A 22,969-nucleotide genomic window follows, 5' to 3' on the forward strand; every position below is an offset into this window, starting at 1 on the left:
CGAATCCTTCCCTAACCTCAGCCGGGGCACACCGGCATCCCCAGCCCCGAACCCCTCCCTAACCTCAGCCGGGGCACACCGGCATCCCCAGCCCCGAATCCCTCCCTAACTTCAGCCGGGGCACACCGGCATCCCCAGCCCCGAATCCCTCCCTAACCTCAGCCGGGGCACACCGCCATCCCCAGCCCCGAATCCCTCCCTAACCTCAGCCTCGGCACACCGCCATCCCCAGCCCCGAATCCCTCCCTAACCTCAGCCGGGGCACACCGGCATCCCCAGCCCCGAATCCCTCCCTAACCTCAGCCTCGGCACACCGGCATCCCCAGCCCCGAATCCCTCCATAACCTCAGCCTCGGCACACCGCCATACCCAGCCCCGAATCCCTCCCTAACCTCAGCCGGGGCACACCGCCATCCCCAGCCCCAAATCCCTCCCTAACCTCAGCCTCGGCACACCCGCATCCCCAGCCCCGAATCCCTCCCTAACCTCAGCCGGGGCACACCGCCATACCCAGCCCCGAATCCCTCCCTAACCTCAGCCTCGGCACACCGCCATCCCCAGCCCCGAATCCCTCCCTAATCTCAGCCTCGGCACACCCGCATCCCCGGCCCCGAATCCCTCCATAACCTCAGCCGGGGCACACCGGCATCCCCTGCCCCGAATCCCTGCCTAACCTCAGCCTCGGCACACCCAACCACCAGCCCCGAATCCCTCCCTAACCTCAGCCTCGGCACACCGCCATCCCCAGCCCCGAATCCCTCCCTAATCTCAGCCTCGGCACACCGGCATCCCCAGCCCCGAATCCCTCCATAACCTCAGCCGGGGCACACCGCCATCCCCAGCCCCGAATCCCTCCCTAACCTCAGCCGGGGCACACCGCCATCCCCAGCCCCGAATCCCTCCCTAATCTCAGCCTCGGCACACCGGCATCCCCAGCCCCGAATCCCTCCCTAACCTCAGCCGGGGCACACCGCCATCCCCAGCCCCGAATCCCTCCCTAACCTCAGCCTCGGCACACCGCCATCCCCAGACCCGAATCCCTCCCTAAACTCAGCCTCGGCACACCGGCATCCCCAGCCCCGAATCCCTCCCTAACCTCAGCCGGGGCACACCGGCATCCCCAGCCCCGAATCCCTCCCTAACCTCAGCCTCGGCACACCGCCATCCCCAGCCCCGAATCCCTCCCTAACCTCAGCCTCGGCACACCGCCATCCCCAGCCCCGAATCCCTCGCTAAGCTCATCATAGAGCATCGTCATCCCCAGCCCCAAACCCTTCCCTAAGTTCCTCAATGGAGCACCGTCATCCCCAGCCCCGAATCCCTCCCTAATCTCAGCCTCGGCACACCGGCATCCCCAGCCCCGAATCCCTCCCTAACCTCAGCCTCGGCACACCGGCATCCCCAGCCCCGAATCCCTCCCTAACCTCAGCCTCGGCACACCCGCTTCCCCAGCCCCGAATCCCTCCCTAACCTCAGCCGGGGCACACCGCCATCCCCAGCCCCGAATCCCTCCCTAACCTCAGCCTCAGCACAACGGCATCCCCAGCCCCGAATCCCTCCCTAACCTCAGCCTCGGCACACCGGCATCCCCAGCCCCGAATCCCTCCCTAACCTCAGCCGGGGCACACCGGCATCCCCAGCCCCGAATCCCTCCCTAACCTCAGCCGGGGCACACCGCCATCCCCAGCCCCGAATCCCTCCCTAACCTCAGCCGGGGCACACCGGCATCCCCAGCCCCGAATCCCTCCCTAACCTCAGCCGGGGCACACCGGCATCCCCAGCCCCGAATCCCTCCCTAACCTCAGCCTCGGCACACCGCCATCCCCAGCCCCGAATCCCTCCATAACCTCAGCCGGGGCACACCGCCATCCCCAGCCCCGAACCCCTCCCTAACCTCAGCCTCGGCACACCCGCATCCCCAGCCCCGAATCCCTCCCTAACCTCAGCCGGGGCACACCGGCATCCCCAGCCCCGAATCCCTCCCTAACCTCAGCCTCGGCACACCGCCATCCCCAGCCCCGAATCCCTCCCTAACCTCAGCCGGGGCACACCGGCATCCCCAGCCCCGAATCCCTCCCTAACCTCAGCCTCGGCACACCGCCATCCCCAGCCCCGAATCCCTCCCTAACCTCAGCCGGGGCACACCGGCATCCCCGGCCCCGAATCCCTCCCTAACCTCAGCCTCGGCACACCGCCATCCCCAGCCCCGAATCCCTCCCTAACCTCAGCCGGGGCACACCGCCATCCCCAGCCCCGAATCCCTCCCTAACCTCAGCCTCGGCACACCGCCATCCCCAGCCCCGAATCCCTCCCTAACCTCAGCCGGGGCACACCGGCATCCCCGGCCCCGAATCCCTCCCTAACCTCAGCCTCGGCACACCGCCATCCCCAGCCCCGAATCCCTCCCTAACCTCAGCCGGGGCACACCGGCATCCCCGGCCCCGAATCCCTCCCTAACCTCAGCCTCGGCACACCGCCATCCCCAGCCCCGAATCCCTCCCTAACCTCAGCCGGGGCACACCGCCATCCCCAGCCCCGAATCCCTCCCTAACCTCAGCCTCGGCACACCGCCATCCCCAGACCCGAATCCCTCCCTAACCTCAGCCGGGGCACACCGGCATCCCCGGCCCCGAATCCCTCCCTAACCTCAGCCTCGGCACACCGCCATCCCCAGCCCCGAATCCCTCCCTAACCTCAGCCGGGGCACACCGGCATCCCCGGCCCCGAATCCCTCCCTAACCTCAGCCTCGGCACACCGCCATCCCCAGCCCCGAATCCCTCCCTAACCTCAGCCTCGGCACACCGCCATCCCCAGCCCCGAATCCCTCCCTAACCTCAGCCGGGGCACACCGGCATCCCCGGCCCCGAATCCCTCCCTAACCTCAGCCTCGGCACACCGCCATCCCCAGCCCCGAATCCCTCCCTAACCTCAGCCGGGGCACACCGGCATCCCCGGCCCCGAATCCCTCCCTAACCTCAGCCTCGGCACACCGCCATCCCCAGCCCCGAACCCCTCCCTAACCTCAGCCGGGGCACACCGGCATCCCCGGCCCCGAATCCCTCCCTAACCTCAGCCGGGGCACACCGGCATCCCCAGCCCCGAATCCCTCCCTAACCTCAGCCTCGGCACACCCGCATCCCCAGCCCCGAATCCCTCCCTAACCTCAGCCGGGGCACACCGCCATCCCCAGCCCCGAATCCCTCCCTAACCTCAGCCGGGGTACACCGGCATCCCCAGCCCCGAATCCCTCCCTAACCTCAGCCGGGGCACACCGGCATCCCCAGCCCCGAATCCCTCCCTAACCTCAGCCGCGGCACACCGGCATCCCCAGCCCCGAATCCCTCCCTAACCTCAGCCTCGGCACACCGGCATCCCCAGCCCCGAATCCCTCCCTAACCTCAGCCTCGGCACACCGGCATCCCCAGCCCCGAATCCCTCCCTAACCTCAGCCGGGGCACACCGCCATCCCCTGCCCCGAATCCCTCCCTAACCTCAGCCGGGGCACACCGGCATCCCCGGCCCCGAATCCCTCCATAACCTCAGCCTCGGCACACCGCCATCCCCAGCCCCGAATCCCTCCCTAACCTCAGCCGGGGCACACCGCCATCCCCAGCCCCGAATCCCTCCCTAACCTCAGCCGGGGCACACCGCCATCCCCAGCCCCGAATCCCTCCCTAACCTCAGCCGGGGCACACCGCCATCCCCAGCCCCGAATCCCTCCCTAACCTCAGCCGGGGCACACCGGCATCCCCAGCCCCCAATCCCTCCCTAACCTCAGCCGGGGCACACCGCCATCCCCAGCCCCGAATCCCTCCCTAACCTCAGCCTCGGCACACCGCCATCCCCAGCCCCGAATCCCTCCCTAACCTCAGCCGGGGCACACCGGCATCCCCAGCCCCGAACCCCTCCCTAACCTCAGCCGGGGCACACCGGCATCCCCAGCCCCGAATCCCTCCCTAACCTCAGCCGGGGCACACCGCCATCCCCAGCCCCGAACCCCTCCCTAACCTCAGCCTCGGCACACCGCCATCCCCAGCCCCGAATCCCTCCCTAACCTCAGCCTCGGCACACCCGCATCCCCAGCCCCGAATCCCTCCCTAACCTCAGCCGGGGCACACCGGCATCCCCAGCCCCGAACCCCTCCCTAACCTCAGCCTCGGCACACCGCCATCCCCAGCCCCGAACCCCTCCCTAACTTCAGCCTCGGCACACCGCCATCCCCAGCCCCGAATCCCTCCCTAACCTCAGCCGGGGCACACTGCCATCCCCAGCCCCGAACCCCTCCCTAACCTCAGCCTCGGCACACCGCCATCCCCAGCCCCGAACCCCTCCCTAACCTCAGCCGGGGCACACCGGCATCCCCAGCCCCGAATCCCTCCCTAACCTCAGCCGGGGCACACCGGCATCCCCAGCCCCGAATCCCTCCCTAACCTCAGCCGGGGCACACCGGCATCCCCAGCCCGGAATCCCTCCCTAACCTCAGCCTCGGCACACCGGCATCCCCAGCCCCGAATCCCTCCCTAACCTCAGCCGGGGCACACCGGCATCCCCAGCCCCGAACCCCTCCCTAACCTCAGCCTCGGCACACCGCCATCCCCAGCCCCGAATCCCTCCCTAACCTCAGCCGGGGCACACCGGCACCACCATCCCCGAATCCCTCCCTAACCTCAGCCGGGGCACACCGGCACCACCATCCCCGAATCCCTCCCTAACCTCAGCCGGGGCACACCGGCATCCCCAGCCCCGAATCCCTCCCTAACCTCAGCCGGGGCACACCGGCATCCCCAGCCCCGAATCCCTCCCTAACCTCAGCCGGGGCACACCGCCATCCCCAGCCCCGAATCCCTCCCTAACCTCAGCCGGGGCACACCGGCATCCCCAGCCCCGAATCCCTCCCTAACCTCAGCCGGGGCACACCGGCATCCCCAGCCCCGAATCCCTCCCTAACCTCAGCCGGGGCACACCGGCATCCCCAGCCCCGAATCCCTCCCTAACCTCAGCCGGGGCACACCGGCATCCCCAGCCCCGAATCCCTCCCTAACCTCAGCCGGGGCACACCGGCATTCCCGGGCCCCGAATCCCTCCCTAACCTCAGCCGGGGCACACCGGCATCCCCAGCCCCGAACCCCTCCCTAACCTCAGCCTCGGCACACCGGCATCCCCAGCCCCGAACCCCTCCCTAACCTCAGCCTCGGCACACCGGCATCCCCAGACCCGAATCCCTCCCTAACCTCAGCCTCGGCACACCCGCATCCCCAGCCCCGAATCCCTCCCTAACCTCAGCCGGGGCACACCGGCATCCCCAGCCCCGAACCCCTCCCTAACCTCAGCCTCGGCACACCGCCATCCCCAGCCCCGAACCCCTCCCTAACTTCAGCCTCGGCACACCGCCATCCCCAGCCCCGAATCCCTCCCTAACCTCAGCCGGGGCACACTGCCATCCCCAGCCCCGAACCCCTCCCTAACCTCAGCCTCGGCACACCGCCATCCCCAGCCCCGAACCCCTCCCTAACCTCAGCCGGGGCACACCGGCATCCCCAGCCCCGAATCCCTCCCTAACCTCAGCCGGGGCACACCGGCATCCCCAGCCCCGAATCCCTCCCTAACCTCAGCCGGGGCACACCGGCATCCCCAGCCCGGAATCCCTCCCTAACCTCAGCCTCGGCACACCGGCATCCCCAGCCCCGAATCCCTCCCTAACCTCAGCCGGGGCACACCGGCATCCCCAGCCCCGAACCCCTCCCTAACCTCAGCCTCGGCACACCGCCATCCCCAGCCCCGAATCCCTCCCTAACCTCAGCCGGGGCACACCGGCACCACCATCCCCGAATCCCTCCCTAACCTCAGCCGGGGCACACCGGCACCACCATCCCCGAATCCCTCCCTAACCTCAGCCGGGGCACACCGGCATCCCCAGCCCCGAATCCCTCCCTAACCTCAGCCGGGGCACACCGGCATCCCCAGCCCCGAATCCCTCCCTAACCTCAGCCGGGGCACACCGCCATCCCCAGCCCCGAATCCCTCCCTAACCTCAGCCGGGGCACACCGGCATCCCCAGCCCCGAATCCCTCCCTAACCTCAGCCGGGGCACACCGGCATCCCCAGCCCCGAATCCCTCCCTAACCTCAGCCGGGGCACACCGGCATCCCCAGCCCCGAATCCCTCCCTAACCTCAGCCGGGGCACACCGGCATCCCCAGCCCCGAATCCCTCCCTAACCTCAGCCGGGGCACACCGGCATTCCCGGGCCCCGAATCCCTCCCTAACCTCAGCCGGGGCACACCGGCATCCCCAGCCCCGAACCCCTCCCTAACCTCAGCCTCGGCACACCGGCATCCCCAGCCCCGAACCCCTCCCTAACCTCAGCCTCGGCACACCGGCATCCCCAGACCCGAATCCCTCCCTAACCTCAGCCGGGGCACACCGCCATCCCCAGCCCCGAATCCCTCCCTAACCTCAGCCGGGGCACACCGGCATCCCCAGCCCCGAATCCCTCCCTAACCTCAGCCGGGGCACACCGCCATCCCCAGCCCCGAATCCCTCCCTAACCTCAGCCGGGGCACACCGGCATCCCCAGCCCCGAATCCCTCCCTAATCTCAGCCGGGGTACACCGGCACCACCATCCCCGAATCCCTCCCTAACCTCAGCCGGGGCACACCGCCATCCCCAGCCCCGAATCCCTCCCTAACCTCAGCCTCGGCACACCGCCATCCCCAGCCCCGAATCCCTCCCTAACCTCAGCCGGGGCACACCGGCATCCCCAGCCCCGAATCCCTCCCTAACCTCAGCCGGGGCACACCGCCATCCCCAGCCCCGAATCCCTCCCTAACCTCAGCCGGGGTACACCGGCACCACCATCCCCGAATCCCTCCCTAACCTCAGCCGGGGCACACCGGCATCCCCAGCCCCGAATCCCTCCATAACCTCAGCCGGGGCACACCGGCATCCCCGGCCCCGAATCCCTCCCTAACCTCAGCCGGGGCACACCGGCATCCCCAGCCCCGAATCCCTCCATAACCTCAGCCGGGGCACACCGGCATCCCCGGCCCCGAATCCCTCCCTAACCTCAGCCTCGGCACACCGCCATCCCCAGCCCCGAATCCCTGCCTAACCTCAGCCTCGGCACACCGGCATCCCCAGCCCCGAATCCCTGCCTAACCTCAGCCTCGGCACACCGCCATCCCCAGCCCCGAATCCCTCCCTAACCTCAGCCTCGGCACACCCGCATCCCCAGCCCCGAATCCCTCCCTAACCTCAGCCGGGGCACACCGGCATCCCCAGCCCCGAATCCCTCCCTAACATCAGCCGGGGCACACCGGCATCCCCGGCCCCGAATCCCTGCCTAACCTCAGCCTCGGCACACCGCCATCCCCAGCCCCGAATCCCTCCCTAACCTCAGCTTCGGCACACCGCCATCCCCAGCCCCGAATCCCTCCCTAACCTCAGCCGGGGCACACCGGCATCCCCAGCCCCGAATCCCTCCCTAACCTCAGCCGGGGCACACCGGCACCACCATCCCCGAATCCCTCCCTAACCTCAGCCGGGGCACACCGGCACCACCATCCCCGAATCCCTCCCTAATCTCAGCCGGGGCACACCGGCACCACCATCCCCGAATCCCTCCCTAACCTCAGCCGGGGCACACCGGCATCCCCAGCCCCGAATCCCTCCCTAACCTCAGCCTCGGCACACCGGCATCCCCAGCCCCGAATCCCTCCCTAACCTCAGCCGGGGCACACCGCCATCCCCAGCCCCGAATCCCTCCCTAACCTCAGCCGGGGCACACCGGCATCCCCAGCCCCGAATCCCTCCCTAACCTCAGCCGGGGCACACCGGCATCCCCAGCCCCGAATCCCTCCCTAACCTCAGCCGGGGCACACCGGCATCCCCAGCCCCGAATCCCTCCCTAACCTCAGCCTCGGCACACCGGCATCCCCAGCCCCGAATCCCTCCCTAACCTCAGCCGGGGCACACCGGCATCCCCAGCCCCGAATCCCTCCCTAACCTCAGCCGGGGCACACCGGCATCCCCAGCCCCGAATCCCTCCCTAACCTCAGCCGGGGCACACCGGCATCCCCAGCCCCGAATCCCTCCCTAACCTCAGCCGGGGCACACCGGCATTCCCGGGCCCCGAATCCCTCCCTAACCTCAGCCGGGGCACACCGGCATCCCCAGCCCCGAACCCCTCCCTAACCTCAGCCTCGGCACACCGGCATCCCCAGCCCCGAACCCCTCCCTAACCTCAGCCTCGGCACACCGGCATCCCCAGCCCCGAATCCCTCCCTAACCTCAGCCTCGGCACACCGCCATCCCCAGCCCCGAATCCCTCCCTAACCTCAGCCGGGGCACACCGGCATCCCCAGCCCCGAATCCCTCCCTAACCTCAGCCGGGGCACACCGCCATCCCCAGCCCCGAATCCCTCCCTAACCTCAGCCGGGGCACACCGGCATCCCCAGCCCCGAATCCCTCCCTAATCTCAGCCGGGGTACACCGGCACCACCATCCCCGAATCCCTCCCTAACCTCAGCCGGGGCACACCGCCATCCCCAGCCCCGAATCCCTCCCTAACCTCAGCCTCGGCACACCGCCATCCCCAGCCCCGAATCCCTCCCTAACCTCAGCCGGGGCACACCGGCATCCCCAGCCCCGAATCCCTCCCTAACCTCAGCCGGGGCACACCGCCATCCCCAGCCCCGAATCCCTCCCTAACCTCAGCCGGGGTACACCGGCACCACCATCCCCGAATCCCTCCCTAACCTCAGCCGGGGCACACCGCCATCCCCAGCCCCGAATCCCTCCATAACCTCAGCCGGGGCACACCGGCATCCCTAGCCCCGAATCCCTGCCTAACCTCAGCCTCGGCACACCGGCATCCCCAGCCCCGAATCCCTGCCTAACCTCAGCCTCGGCACACCGCCATCCCCAGCCCCGAATCCCTCCCTAACCTCAGCCTCGGCACACCCGCATCCCCAGCCCCGAATCCCTCCCTAACCTCAGCCGGGGCACACCGGCATCCCCAGCCCCGAATCCCTCCCTAACCTCAGCCGGGGCACACCGGCATCCCCGGCCCCGAATCCCTGCCTAACCTCAGCCTCGGCACACCGCCATCCCCAGCCCCGAATCCCTCCCTAACCTCAGCTTCGGCACACCGCCATCCCCAGACCCGAATCCCTCCCTAAACTCAGCCTCGGCACACCGGCATCCCCAGCCCCGAATCCCTCCCTAACCTCAGCCGGGGCACACCGGCATCCCCAGCCCCGAATCCCTCCCTAACCTCAGCCTCGGCACACCGCCATCCCCAGCCCCGAATCCCTCCCTAACCTCAGCCTCGGCACACCGCCATCCCCAGCCCCGAATCCCTCGCTAAGCTCATCATAGAGCATCGTCATCCCCAGGCCCCAAACCCTTCCCTAAGTTCCTCAATGGAGCACCGTCATCCCCAGCCCCGAATCCCTCCCTAATCTCAGCCTCGGCACACCGGCATCCCCAGCCCCGAATCCCTCCCTAACCTCAGCCTCGGCACACCCGCATCCCCAGCCCCGAATCCCTCCCTAACCTCAGCCTCGGCACACCCGCATCCCCAGCCCCGAATCCCTCCCTAACCTCAGCCGGGGCACACCGGCATCCCCAGCCCCGAATCCCTCCCTAACCTCAGCCGGGTCACACCGGCATCCCCAGCCCCGAATCCCTCCCTAACCTCAGCCTCGGCACACCGGCATCCCCAGCCCCGAATCCCTCCCTAACCTCAGCCGGGGCACACCGGCATCCCCAGCCCCGAATCCCTCCCTAACCTCAGCCGGGGCACACCGCCATCCCCAGCCCCGAATCCCTCCCTAACCTCAGCCGGGGCACACCGGCATCCCCAGCCCCGAATCCCTCCCTAACCTCAGCCTCGGCACACCGCCATCCCCAGCCCCGAATCCCTCCCTAACCTCAGCCGGGGCACACCGGCATCCCCAGCCCCGAATCCCTCCCTAACCTCAGCCGGGGCACACCGCCATCCCCAGCCCCGAATCCCTCCCTAACCTCAGCCGGGGCACACCGGCATCCCCGGCCCCGAATCCCTCCCTAACCTCAGCCTCGGCACACCGCCATCCCCAGCCCCGAATCCCTCCCTAACCTCAGCCGGGGCATACCGCCATCCCCAGCCCCGAATCCCTCCCTAACCTCAGCCGGGGCACACCGGCATCCCCGGCCCCGAATCCCTCCCTAACCTCAGCCGGGGCACACCGGCATCCCCAGCCCCGAACCCCTCCCTAACCTCAGCCGGGGCACACCGGCATCCCCAGCCCCGAACCCCTCCCTAACCTCAGCCTCGGCACACCGGCATCCCCAGCCCCGAACCCCTCCCTAACCTCAGCCGGGGCACACCGGCATCCCCAGCCCCGAACCCCTCCCTAACCTCAGCCTCGGCACACCGGCATCCCCAGCCCCGAATCCCTCCCTAACCTCAGCCGGGGCACACCGGCATCCCCAGCCCCGAACCCCTCCCTAACCTCAGCCGGGGCACACCGGCATCCCCAGCCCCGAATCCCTCCCTAACCTCAGCCTCGGCACACCGGCATCCCCAGCCCCGAACCCCTCCCTAACCTCAGCCGGGGCACACCGGCATCCCCAGCCCCGAACCCCTCCCTAACCTCAGCCTCGGCACACCGCCATCCCCAGCCCCGAATCCCTCCCTAACCTCAGCCTCGGCACACCGGCATCCCCAGCCCCGAATCCTTCCCTAACCTCAGCCGGGGCACACCGGCATTCCCGGGCCCGAATCCCTCCCTAACCTCAGCCGGGGCACACCGGCATCCCCAGCCCCGAATCCCTCCCTAACCTCAGCCGGGGCACACCGGCATCCCCAGCCCCGAATCCCTCCCTAACCTCAGCCGGGGCACACCGGCATCCCCAGCCCCGAATCCCTCCCTAACCTCAGCCGGGGCACACCGGCATCCCCAGCCCCGAATCCCTCCCTAACCTCAGCCTCGGCACACCCGCATCCCCAGCCCCGAATCCTTCCCTAACCTCAGCCGGGGGACACCGGCATTCCCGGGCCCGAATCCCTCCCTAACCTCAGCCGGGGCACACCGGCATCCCCAGCCCCGAATCCCTCCCTAACCTCAGCCGGGGTACACCGGCACCACCATCCCCGAATCCCTCCCTAACCTCAGCCGGGGCACACCGCCATCCCCAGCCCCGAATCCCTCCCTAACCTCAGCCGGGGCACACCGCCATCCCCAGACCCGAATCCCTCCCTAACCTCAGCCGGGGCACACCGCCATCCCCAGCCCCGAATCCCTCCCTAACCTCAGCCTCAGCACTCCGGCATCCCCAGCCCCGAATCCCTCCCTAACCTCAGCCGGGGCACACCGCCATACCCAGCCCCGAATCCCTCCCTAACCTCAGCCTCGGCACACCGCCATCCCCAGCCCCGAATCCCTCCCTAATCTCAGCCTCGGCACACCCGCATCCCCGGCCCCGAATCCCTCCATAACCTCAGCCGGGGCACACCGGCATCCCTAGCCCCGAATCCCTGCCTAACCTCAGCCTCGGCACACCGCCATCCCCAGCCCCGAATCCCTGCCTAACCTCAGCCTCGGCACACCGCCATCCCCAGCCCCGAATCCCTCCCTAACCTCAGCCGGGGCACACCGCCATCCCCAGCCCCGAATCCCTCCCTAACCTCAGCCGGGGCACACCGCCATCCCCAGCCCCGAATCCCTGCCTAACCTCAGCCGGGGCACACCGCCATCCCCAGCCCCGAATCCCTCCCTAACCTCAGCCGGGGCACACCGGCATCCCCAGCCCCGAATCCCTCCCTAACCTCAGCCTCGGCACACCCGTATCCCCAGCCCTGAACCCCTCCCTAACCTCAGCCTTGGAAACATCGGCATCCCCAGCCCCGAACCCCTCCATAACCTCAGCCTCGGCACACCGGCATCCCCAGACCCGAACCCCTCCCTAACCTCATCCGGGGCACACCGGCATCCCCAGCCCCGAATCCCTGCCTAACCTCAGCCTCAGCACACCGCCATCCCTGGCCCCGAATCCCTGACTAACCTCAGCCGGGGCACACCGCCATCCCCAGCCCCCAATCCCTCCCTAAGCTCATCATAGAGCATCGTCATCCCCAGGCCCCGAATCCCTTCCCTAAGTTCCTCAATGGAGCACCGTCATCCCCAGCCCCGAATCCCTCCCTAATCTCAGCCTCGGCACACCGCCATCCCCAGCCCCGAATCCCTCCCTAACCTCAGCCTCGGCACACCGCCATCCCCAGCCCCGAATCCCTCCCTAACCTCAGCCTCGGCACACCGGCATCCCCAGCCCCGAATCCCTCCCTAACCTCAGCCTCGGCACACTGCCATCCCCAGCCCCGAATCCCTCCCTAACCTCAGCCGGGGCACACCGGCATCCCCAGCCCCGAATCCCTCCCTAACCTCAGCCTCGGCACACCGCCATCCCCAGCCCCGAATCCCTCCCTAACCTCAGCCGGGGCACACCGGCATCCCCAGCCCGAATCCCTCCCTAACGTCAGCCTCGGCACACCGCCATCCCCAGCCCCGAATCCCTCCCTAACCTCAGCCTCGGCACACCGCCATCCCCAGCCCCGAATCCCTCCCTAACCTCAGCCTCGGCACACCGGCATCCCCAGCCCCGAATCCCTCCCTAACCTCAGCCGGGGCACACCGCCATCCCCAGCCCCGAATCCCTCCCTAACCTCAGCCGGGGCACACCGGCATCCCCAGCCCCGAATCCCTCCCTAACCTCAGCCTCGGCACACCGCCATCCCCAGCCCCGAATCCCTCCCTAACCTCAGCCTCGGCACACCGGCATCCCCAGCCCCGAATCCCTCCCTAACCTCAGCCTCGGCACACCCGCATCCCCAGCCCCGAATCCCTCCCTAACCTCAGCCAGGGCACACCGGCATCCCCAGCCCCGAATCCCTCCCTAACCTCAGCCGGGGCACACCGGCATCCCCAGCCCCGAATCCCTCCCTAACCTCAGCCGGGGCACACCGCCATCCCCAGCCCCGAACCCCTCCCTAACCTCAGCCGGGGCACACCGGCATCCCCAGCCCCGAATCCCTCCCTAACCTCAGCCTCGGCACACCCGCATCCCCAGCCCCGAACCCCTCCCTAACCTCAGCCGGGGCACACCGGCATCCCCAGCCCCGAATCCCTCCCTAACCTCAGCCGGGGCACACCGCCATCCCCAGCCCCGAACCCCTCCCTAACCTCAGCCGGGGCACACCGGCATCCCCAGCCCCGAATCCCTCCCTAACCTCAGCCTCGGCACACCCGCATCCCCAGCCCCGAATCCCTCCCTAACCTCAGCCAGGGCACACCGGCATCCCCAGCCCCGAATCCCTCCCTAACCTCAGCCGGGGCACACCGCCATCCCCAGCCCCGAATCCCTCCCTAACCTCAGCCGGGGCACACCGCCATCCCCAGCCCCGAATCCCTCCCTAACCTCAGCCGGGGCACACCGGCATCCCCGGCCCCGAATCCCTCCCTAACCTCAGCCTCGGCACACCGCCATCCCCAGCCCCGAATCCCTCCCTAACCTCAGCCGGGGCACACCGCCATCCCCAGCCCCGAATCCCTCCCTAACCTCAGCCGGGGCACACCGGCATCCCCGGCCCCGAATCCCTCCCTAACCTCAGCCGGGGCACACCGGCATCCCCAGCCCCGAACCCCTCCCTAACCTCAGCCGGGGCACACCGGCATCCCCAGCCCCGAACCCCTCCCTAACCTCAGCCTCGGCACACCGGCATCCCCAGCCCCGAACCCCTCCCTAACCTCAGCCGGGGCACACCGGCATCCCCAGCCCCGAACCCCTCCCTAACCTCAGCCTCGGCACACCGCCATCCCCAGCCCCGAACCCCTCCCTAACCTCAGCCGGGGCACACCGGCATCCCCAGCCCCGAACCCCTCCCTAACCTCAGCCTCGGCACACCGCCATCCCCAGCCCCGAATCCCTCCCTAACCTCAGCCGGGGCACACCGGCATCCCCAGCCCCGAATCCTTCCCTAACCTCAGCCGGGGCACACCGGCATTCCCGGGCCCGAATCCCTCCCTAACCTCAGCCGGGGCACACCGGCATCCCCAGCCCCGAATCCCTCCCTAACCTCAGCCGGGGCACACCGGCATCCCCAGCCCCGAATCCCTCCCTAACCTCAGCCGGGGCACACCGGCATCCCCAGCCCCGAATCCCTCCCTAACCTCAGCCGGGGCACACCGGCATCCCCAGCCCCGAATCCCTCCCTAACCTCAGCCTCGGCACACCCGCATCCCCAGCCCCGAATCCTTCCCTAACCTCAGCCGGGGGACACCGGCATTCCCGGGCCCGAATCCCTCCCTAACCTCAGCCGGGGCACACCGGCATCCCCAGCCCCGAATCCCTCCCTAACCTCAGCCGGGGTACACCGGCACCACCATCCCCGAATCCCTCCCTAACCTCAGCCGGGGCACACCGGCATCCCCAGCCCCGAATCCCTCCCTAACCTCAGCCGGGGCACACCGCCATCCCCAGACCCGAATCCCTCCCTAACCTCAGCCGGGGCACACCGCCATCCCCAGCCCCGAATCCCTCCCTAACCTCAGCCTCAGCACTCCGGCATCCCCAGCCCCGAATCCCTCCCTAACCTCAGCCGGGGCACACCGCCATACCCAGCCCCGAATCCCTCCCTAACCTCAGCCTCGGCACACCGCCATCCCCAGCCCCGAATCCCTCCCTAATCTCAGCCTCGGCACACCCGCATCCCCGGCCCCGAATCCCTCCATAACCTCAGCCGGGGCACACCGGCATCCCTAGCCCCGAATCCCTGCCTAACCTCAGCCTCGGCACACCGCCATCCCCAGCCCCGAATCCCTGCCTAACCTCAGCCTCGGCACACCGCCATCCCCAGCCCCGAATCCCTCCCTAACCTCAGCCGGGGCACACCGCCATCCCCAGCCCCGAATCCCTGCCTAACCTCAGCCGGGGCACACCGCCATCCCCAGCCCCGAATCCCTCCCTAACCTCAGCCGGGGCACACCGGCATCCCCAGCCCCGAATCCCTCCCTAACCTCAGCCTCGGCACACCCGTATCCCCAGCCCTGAACCCCTCCCTATCCTCAGCCTTGGAAACATCGGCATCCCCAGCCCCGAACCCCTCCATAACCTCAGCCTCGGCACACCGGCATCCCCAGACCCGAACCCCTCCCTAACCTCATCCGGGGCACACCGGCATCCCCAGCCCCGAATCCCTGCCTAACCTCAGCCTCAGCACACCGCCATCCCTGGCCCCGAATCCCTGACTAACCTCAGCCGGGGCACACCGCCATCCCCAGCCCCCAATCCCTCCCTAAGCTCATCATAGAGCATCGTCATCCCCAGGCCCCGAATCCCTTCCCTAAGTTCCTCAATGGAGCACCGTCATCCCCAGCCCCGAATCCCTCCCTAATCTCAGCCTCGGCACACCGCCATCCCCAGCCCCGAATCCCTCCCTAACCTCAGCCTCGGCACACCGCCATCCCCAGCCCCGAATCCCTCCCTAACCTCAGCCTCGGCACACCGGCATCCCCAGCCCCGAATCCCTCCCTAACCTCAGCCTCGGCACACTGCCATCCCCAGCCCCGAATCCCTCCCTAACCTCAGCCGGGGCACACCGGCATCCCCAGCCCCGAATCCCTCCCTAACCTCAGCCTCGGCACACCGCCATCCCCAGCCCCGAATCCCTCCCTAACCTCAGCCGGGGCACACCGCCATCCCCAGCCCCGAATCCCTCCCTAACCTCAGCCTCGGCACACCCGCATCCCCAGCCCCGAATCCCTCCCTAACCTCAGCCTCGGCACACCGCCATCCCCAGCCCCGAATCCCTCCCTAACCTCAGCCTCGGCACACCGGCATCCCCAGCCCCGAATCCCTCCCTAACCTCAGCCGGGGCACACCGCCATCCCCAGCCCCGAATCCCTCCCTAACCTCAGCCGGGGCACACCGGCATCCCCAGCCCCGAATCCCTCCCTAACCTCAGCCTCGGCACACCGCCATCCCCAGCCCCGAATCCCTCCCTAACCTCAGCCTCGGCACACCGGCATCCCCAGCCCCGAATCCCTCCCTAACCTCAGCCTCGGCACACCCGCATCCCCAGCCCCGAATCCCTCCCTAACCTCAGCCAGGGCACACCGGCATCCCCAGCCCCGAATCCCTCCCTAACCTCAGCCGGGGCACACCGCCATCCCCAGCCCCGAATCCCTCCCTAACCTCAGCCGGGGCACACCGCCATCCCCAGCCCCGAACCCCTCCCTAACCTCAGCCGGGGCACACCGGCATCCCCAGCCCCGAATCCCTCCCTAACCTCAGCCTCGGCACACCCGCATCCCCAGCCCCGAACCCCTCCCTAACCTCAGCCGGGGCACACCGGCATCCCCAGCCCCGAATCCCTCCCTAACCTCAGCCGGGGCACACCGGCATCCCCAGCCCCGAATCCCTCCCTAACCTCAGCCTCGGCACACCCGCATCCCCAGCCCCGAATCCCTCCCTAACCTCAGCCAGGGCACACCGGCATCCCCAGCCCCGAATCCCTCCCTAACCTCAGCCTCGGCACACCGGCATCCCCAGCCCCGAATCCCTCCCTAACCTCAGCCGGGGCACACCGCCATCCCCAGCCCCGAATCCCTCCCTAACCTCAGCCGGGTCACACCGGCATCCCCAGCCCCGAATCCCTCCCTAACCTCAGCCGGGGCACACCGGCATCCCCAGCCCCGAATCCCTCCCTAATCTCAGCCGGGCACACCGCCATCCCCAGCCCCGAATCCCTCCCTAACCTCAGCCGGGGCACACCGCCATCCCCAGCCCCGAATCCCTCCCTAACCTCAGCCGGGGCACACCGGCATCCCCAGCCCCGAATCCCTCCCTAACCTCAGCCGGGGCACACCGGCATCCCCAGCCCCGAATCCCTCCCTAACCTCAGCCTCGGCACACCCGCATCCCCAGCCCCGAATCCTTCCCTAACCTCAGCCGGGGGACACCGGCATTCCCGGGCCCGAATCCCTCCCTAACCTCAGCCGGGGCACACCGGCATCCCCAGCCCCGAATCCCTCCCTAACCTCAGCCGGGGTACACCGGCATCCCCAGCCCCGAATCCCTCCCTAACCTCAGCCGGGGCACACCGGCATCCCCAGCCCCGAATCCCTCCCTAACCTCAGCCGGGGCACACCGGCATCCCCAGCCCCGAATCCCTCCCTAACCTCAGCCTCGGCACACCCGCATCCCCAGCCCCGAATCCCTCCCTAACCTCAGCCGGGGTACACCGGCATCCCCAGCCCCGAATCCCTCCCTAACCTCAGCCGGGGCACACCGGCATCCCCAGCCCCGAATCCCTCCCTAACCTCAGCCGGGGCACACCGGCATCCCCAGCCCCGAATCCCTCCCTAACCTCATCCGGGGCACACCGCCATCCCCAGCCCCAAATCCCTCCCTAACCTCAGCCTCGGCACACCCGCATCCCCAGCCCCGAATCCCTCCCTAACCTCAGCCGGGGCACACCGCCATACCCAGCCCCGAATCCCTCCCTAACCTCAGCCTCGGCACACCGCCATCCCCAGCCCCGAATCCCTCCCTAATCTCAGCCTCGGCACACCCGCATCCCCGGCCCCGAATCCCTCCATAACCTCAGCCGGGGCACACCGGCATCCCTAGCCCCGAATCCCTCCCTAACCTCAGCCTCGGCACACCGGCATCCCCAGCCCCGAATCCCTCCCTAACCTCAGCCTCGGCACACCGCCATCCCCGGCCCCGAATCCCTCCCTAACCTCAGCCTCGGCACACCGCCATCCCCAGCCCCGAATCCCTCCCTAATCTCAGCCTCGGCACACCGGCATCCCCAGCCCCGAATCCCTCCCTAACCTCAGCCTCGGCACACCGCCTTCCCCAGACCCGAATCCCTCCCTAACCTCAGCCTCGGCACACCCGCATCCCCAGCCCCGAATCCCTCCCTAACCTCAGCCGGGGCACAGCGCCATCCCCAGCCCCGAATCCCTCCCTAAACTCAGCCTCGGCACACCCACACCACCAGCCCCGAATCCCTCCCTAACCTCAGCCGGGGCACACCGGCATCCCCAGCCCCGAATCCCTCCCTAACCTCAGCCGGGGCACACCGGCATCCCCAGCCCCGAATCCCTCCCTAACCTCAGCCGGGGCACACCGCCATCCCCAGCCCCGAATCCCTCCCTAACCTCAGCCTTGGAAACATCGGCATCCCCAGCCCCGAACCCCTCCATAACCTCAGCCTCGGCACACCGGCATCCCCAGACCCGAACCCCTCCCTAACCTCAGCCGGGGCACACCGCCATCCCCAGCCCCGAATCCCTCCCTAAGCTCATCATAGAGCATCGTCATCCCCAGGCCCCGAATCCCTTCCCTAAGTTCCTCAATGGAGCACCGTCATCCCCAGCCCCGAATCCCTCCCTAACCTCAGCCTCGGCACACCGCCATCCCCAGCCCCGAATCCCTCCCTAACCTCAGCCTCGGCACACCGGCATCCCCAGCCCCGAATCCCTCCCTAACCTCAGCCTCGGCACACCGCCATCCCCAGCCCCGAATCCCTCCCTAACCTCAGCCTCGGCACACCGGCATCCCCAGCCCCGAATCCCTCCCTAACCTCAGCCTCGGGACACCGCCAACCCCAGCCCCGAATCCCTCCCTAACCTCAGCCGGGGCACACCCGCATCCCCGGCCCCGAATCCCTCCCTAACCTCAGCCTCGGCACACCGCCATCCCCGGCCCCGAATCCCTCCCTAACCTCAGCCTCGGCACACCGCCATCCCCAGCCCCGAATCCCTCCCTAACCTCAGCCGGGGCACACCGCCATCCCCAGCCCCGAACCCCTCCCTAACCTCAGCCGGGGCACACCGGCATCCCCAGCCCCGAATCCCTCCCTAACCTCAGCCGGGGCACACCCGCATCCCCAGCCCCAAATCCCTCCCTAACCTCAGCCGGGGCACACCGCCATCCCCAGCCCCGAATCCCTCCCTAACCTCAGCCGGGGCACACCGCCATCCCCGGCCCCGAATCCCTCCCTAACCTCAGCCTCGGCACACCGCCATCCCCAGCCCCGAACCCCTCCCTAACTTCAGCCTCGGCACACCGCCATCCCCAGCCCCGAACCCCTCCCTAACTTCAGCCGGGGCACACCCGCATCCCCAGCCCCGAATCCCTCCCTAACCTCAGCCGGGGCACACCGCCATCCCCAGCCCCAAATCCCTCCCTAACCTCAGCCGGGGCACACCGGCATCCCCAGCCCCGAATCCCTCCCTAACCTCAGCCTCGGCACACCGGCATCCCCAGCCCCAAATCCCTACCTAACCTCAGCTGGGGCACACCGGCACCCCCAGCCCCGAATCCCTCCCTAACCTCAGCCGGGGCACACCGCCATACCCAGCCCCGAACCCCTCCCTAACCTCAACCGAGGCACACCGCCATCCCCAGGCCCGAATCCCTCCCTAACCTCAGCCGGGGCACACCGCCATCCCCAGCCCCGAATCCCTCCCTAACCTCAGTAGGGGCACTCCGCCATCCCCGGCCCCGAATCCCTCCCTAACCTCAGCCGGGGCACACCGGCATCCCCAGCCCCGAATCCCTCCCTAACCACAGCCTCGGCACACCCGCATCCCCAGCCCCGAATCCCTCCCTAACTTCAGCCGGGGCACACCGGCATCCCCAGCCCCGAACCCCTCCCTAACCTCAGCCGGGGCACACCCGCATCCCTGCCCCGAATCCCTCCCTAACCTCAGCCTCGGCACACCGCTATCCCCAGCCCCGAATCCCTCCATAACCTCAGCCTCGGTACACCGCCATACCCAGACCCGAATCCCTCCCTAACCTCAGCCGGGGCACACCCGCATCCCCAGCCCCGAACCCCTCCCTAACCTCAGCCGGGGCACACCGGCATCCCTGCCCCGAATCCCTCCCTAACCACAGCCTCGGCACACCGGCATCCCCAGCCCCGAATCCCTCCCTAACCTCAGCCTCGGCACACCGGCATCCCCATCACAGAATCCCTCCCTAACCTCAGCCTCGGCACACCCGCATCCCCAGCCCCGAATCCCTCCCTAACCTCAGCCTCGGCACACCGGCACCACCAGCCCCGAATCCCTCCCTAACCTCAGCCGGGGCACACCGCCATCCCCAGCCCCGAATCCCTCCCTAACCTCAGCCGGGGCACACTGGCATCCCCAGCCCCGAATCCCTCCCTAACCTCAGCCTCGGCACACCGCCATCCCCAGCCCCGAATCCCTCCCTAACCTCAGCCGGGGCACACTGGCATTCCCAGCCCCGAATCCCTCCCTAACCTCAGCCTCGGCACACCCACATCCCCAGCCCCGAATCCCTCCCTAACCTCAGCCGGGGCACACCGCCATCCCCAGACCCGAATCCCTCCCTAATCTCAGCTGGGGCACACCGGCATCCCCAGACCCGAATCCCTCCCTAACCTCAGCCTCGGCACACCGGCATCCCCAGCCCCGAATCCCTCCCTAACCTCACCCTAGGCACACCGCCATCCCCAGCCCCGAATCCCTCCCTAACCTCAGCCTCGGCACACCGGCATCCCCAGCCCCGAATCCCTCCCTAACCTCAGCCGGGGCACACCGCCATCCCCAGCCCCGAATCCCTCCCTAATCTCAGCCTCTGCACACCGGCATCCCCAGCCCCGAATCCCTCCCTAACCTCAGCCTCGGCACACCGGCATCCCCAGCCCCGAATCCCTCCCTAATCTCAGCCTCGGCACACCGCCATCCCCAGCCCCGAATCCCTCCCTAACCTCAGCCTCGGCACACCGGCATCCCCAGCCCCGAATCCCTCCATAACCTCTGCCTCGGCACACCGCCATCCCCAGCCCCGAATCCCTCCCTAACCTCAGCCTCGGCACACCGCCATCCCCAGCCCCGAATCCCTCCCTAACCTCAGCCTCGGCACACCGCCATCCCCAGACCCGAATCCCTCCCTAAACTCAGCCTCGGCACACCGGCATCCCCAGCCCCGAATCCCTCCCTAACCTCAGCCGGGGCACACCGGCATCCCCAGCCCCGAATCCCTCCCTAACCTCAGCCTCGGCACACCCACATCCCCGGCCCCGAATCCCTCCCTAACCTCAGCCGGGGCACACCGGCATCCCCAGCCCCGAATCCCTCCCTAATCTCAGCCGGGGTACACCGGCATCCCCGGCCCCGAATCCCTCCCTAACCTCAGCCGAGGCACACCGGCATCCCCAGACCCGAATCCCTCCCTAACCTCAGCCTCGGCACACCGCCATCCCCGGCCCCGAATCCCTCCCTAACCTCAGCCGGGGCACACCGCCATCCCCAGCCCCGAATCCCTCCCTAACCTCAGCCTCGGCACACCGCCATCCCCGGCCCCGAATCCCTCCCTAACCTCAGCCTCGGCACACCGCCATCCCCAGCCCCGAATCCCTCCCTAACCTCAGCCTCGGGACACCGCCATCCCCAGCCCCGAATCCCTCCCTAACCTCAGCCTCGGCACACACGCACCCCCAGCCCCGAATCCCTCCCTAACCTCAGCCGGGGCACACCGCCATCCCCAGCCCCAAATCCCTCCCTAACCTCAGCCGGGGCACACCGCCATCCCCAGCCCCGAATCCCTCCCTAACCTCAGCCTCGGCACACCGGCATCCCCAGCCCCGAATCCCTCCCTAACCTCAGCCGAGGCACACCCGCATCCCCAGCCCCGAATCCTTCCCTAACCACAGCCTCGGCACACCCGCATCCCCAGCCCCGAATCCCTCCCTAACTTCAGCCGGGGCACACCGGCATCCCCAGCCCCGAACCCCTCCCTAACCTCAGCCGGGGCACACCGCCATCCCCAGCCCCGAATCCCTCCCTAACCTCAGCCGGGGCACACCGGCATCCCCAGCCCCGAATCCTTCCCTAACCACAGCCTCGGCACACCGCCATCCCCAGCCCCGAATCCCTCCCTAACCTCAGCCGGGGCACACCGGCATCCCCAGCCCCGAACCCCTCCCTAACCTCAGCCTCGGCACACCCGCATCCCCAGCCCCGAATCCCTCCCTAACCTCAGCCTCGGCACACCGCCTTCCCCAGCCCCGAATCCCTCCCTAACCTCAGCCTCGGCACACCGCCATCCCCAGCCCCGAATCCCTCCCTAACCTCAGCCTCGGCACACCGGCATCCCCAGCCCCGAATCCCTCCCTAACCTCAGCCTCGGCACACCCGCATCCCCAGCCCCGAATCCCTCCCTAACCTCAGCCGGGGCACACCGCCATCCCCAGCCCCGAATCCCTCCCTAACCTCAGCCGGGGCACACCGCCATCCCCAGCCCCGAATCCCTCCCTAACCTCAGCCGGGGCACACCGCCATCCCCAGCCCCGAATCCCTCCCTAACCTCAGCCGGGGCACACCGGCATCCCCAGCCCCGAATCCCTCCCTAACCTCAGCCTCGGCACACCCGCATCCCCAGCCCCGAATCCTTCCCTAACCTCAGCCGGGGGACACCGGCATTCCCGGGCCCGAATCCCTCCCTAACCTCAGCCGGGGCACACCGGCATCCCCAGCCCCGAATCCCTCCCTAACCTCAGCCGGGGTACACCGGCACCACCATCCCCGAATCCCTCCCTAACCTCAGCCGGGGCACACCGGCATCCCCAGCCCCGAATCCCTCCCTAACCTCAGCCGGGGCACACCGGCATCCCCAGCCCCGAATCCCTCCCTAACCTCAGCCTCGGCACACCCGCATCCCCAGCCCCGAATCCCTCCCTAACCTCAGCCGGGGTACACCGGCATCCCCAGCCCCGAATCCCTCCCTAACCTCAGCCGGGGCACACCGGCATCCCCAGCCCCGAATCCCTCCCTAACCTCAGCCGGGGCACACCGGCATCCCCAGCCCCGAATCCCTCCCTAACCTCATCCGGGGCACACCGCCATCCCCAGCCCCAAATCCCTCCCTAACCTCAGCCTCGGCAC

Source organism: Phalacrocorax carbo, chromosome 19 (assembly GCF_963921805.1).
Source record: "Phalacrocorax carbo chromosome 19, bPhaCar2.1, whole genome shotgun sequence".
NCBI classification, from domain to species: Eukaryota; Metazoa; Chordata; class Aves; order Suliformes; family Phalacrocoracidae; genus Phalacrocorax; species Phalacrocorax carbo.